A 1,998-nucleotide genomic window follows, 5' to 3' on the forward strand; every position below is an offset into this window, starting at 1 on the left:
ATATATATATATATATATATATATATACATATACTTTCTTATTCCTTTGTTGATACCGTAATGGTTGAGAGGCTCTATAATCTCAATAACACCCAATATAGATTTATATCTTTGTGAGAGTATGTCAAGTAATGGTAATTCATTATTCCTTTCGCTGTAGTAAAATGTATAAAAGAATTATGAAACAGCGTTCCTATGAAGTAGATCTTTCAATCTCTCATTGACCTTGTCACATATTGCCGCCATTATATGTACATGTTAATGCTCTCTGCAGTCTCTTGAAATATGTCGTTAGTTGATGATCGTTTTCAGTAATAAAACTCGAAGTTTAAGTTTCCCCATTACTTACTAATATGCTATGCTTTAAGATACAACAACGATAGATGTGATGAGGTTTTTATTCAGTCTTGAGTTAACAATGTAGCAAATCTAGGAAAATAACCAGTTGCTGAGTTGATATAAGTTTTTTGAATCTAACAGTGATATGAAATATTTCTTTCTTTTTTATGCTTTTCTGCTCCTAATATCTATCAATGTTACGTTAAATTTGAAGGTAGTAAAACATTTTCCAAGTTGTTTTAGAATAATGAATATCTAATTTATTAACTGAATGCAGCAGAATATATCTATTTGAACTACGATCATAAAATCGTAGAGAATTTGGTAACTTTGTACTATAACCCATTTTGCATATCAGGAAATTGCAAACAACCAAGTCACCAATTTGAAATGCTACTCTAATTTGATTTTAACAGTAGTTTAGAGAACATTGCTGGTGATTTTGACACCAATATTATTAATGAAATATTGATGATCTTCATTTTCAAAGTAAATGTTTTATAACTATTTTCCATATTAGTGTGGCTTATACAGATCTTACCTTTGATACTTTGCATACATTTGAATCATACATGTATGAGATATAATGCCCTTTGGATTTTTGTTGGTCACTTCTGAATTTTTCTGTTATCTTCCTTTAGAAGGATATCTTTCATTACAGATTCCTCACACATTTCACTCAGTCTGCATCATCAATTCTCATCATTACATATACAAAGCAGTGTAGATTTTTCTTGAGATTACATGGTAAGCCTTTCATATTCAGTCAATACAGATTTTAAAAGCAACTCACTTTTTCTCGGTTTAAGTTGCTTTCTTCCAGATCAACCTCAACCAATGACACTTGAGATCAAATGAATTCCAATTTTCAGACGATACATCTAAAATTATCCCATTATCTTAGATACCATGACTTTTTAAGTAGTACGTTATACATCAAGGGTGATTGCTAATTCTAGCAAGTTTAGTGACGTCATACAGGTTTTCTTCTTTCCTCATGCAACCACAAGATACCGCAGGTAATTATTCTGAGTTAAATTTTGCAAGTAAAATGTGATATATTGATAATATCATATTCAGCTTATTCCGCTCCATTCACCTTAAACCATCTGCATTCATTTTCCATTTTCGTACAATATACCAGCATTTTAAACATGCTTCATAACTGCTATTTCTTTTCCCTTGAAGCTTATGAAAGAATCTATAGATCGTTGCTTACTCCACGAGAAATAGTAACCTAATTTTGTTTGTATCAGATCCTACCATGTGGAGGCGCAATGGCCCAGTGGTTAGGGCAGCGGACTAGCGGTCATAGGATCGTGGTTTCGATTCCCAGACCGGGCCTTGTGAGTGTTTATTGAGCGAAAACACCTAAAGCTCCACGAGGCTCCAGCAGGGGATGGTGGTGAACCCTGCTGTACTCTTTCACCACAACTTTCTCTCACTCTTACTTCCTGTTTCTGTTGTGCCTGTAATTCAAAGGGTCAGCCTTGTCACGCTGTGTCACGCTGAATATCCCTGAGAACTACGTTAAGGGTACACGTGTGTGTGGAGTGCTCAGCCACTTGCACGTTAATTTCACGAGCAGGCTGTTCCGTTGATCGAATCAACTGGAACCCTCGACGTCGTAAGCGACGGAGTGCCAACAACAACAGATCC

General features: G+C 35.0%; 1 protein-coding gene across 1 annotated transcript in view; it reads right to left on the reverse strand.

Annotated features, from left to right (window-relative positions):
* Nucleotides 1-1,998, reverse strand: part of LOC106877509 (uncharacterized) — a 224,977-nt gene that overhangs the window by 202,892 nt on the left and 20,087 nt on the right. The gene's annotated exons all lie outside the window — the stretch shown is intronic.

The sequence above is a fragment of the Octopus bimaculoides genome, chromosome 3, assembly GCF_001194135.2.
Source record: "Octopus bimaculoides isolate UCB-OBI-ISO-001 chromosome 3, ASM119413v2, whole genome shotgun sequence".
Taxonomy (NCBI): domain Eukaryota; kingdom Metazoa; phylum Mollusca; class Cephalopoda; order Octopoda; family Octopodidae; genus Octopus; species Octopus bimaculoides.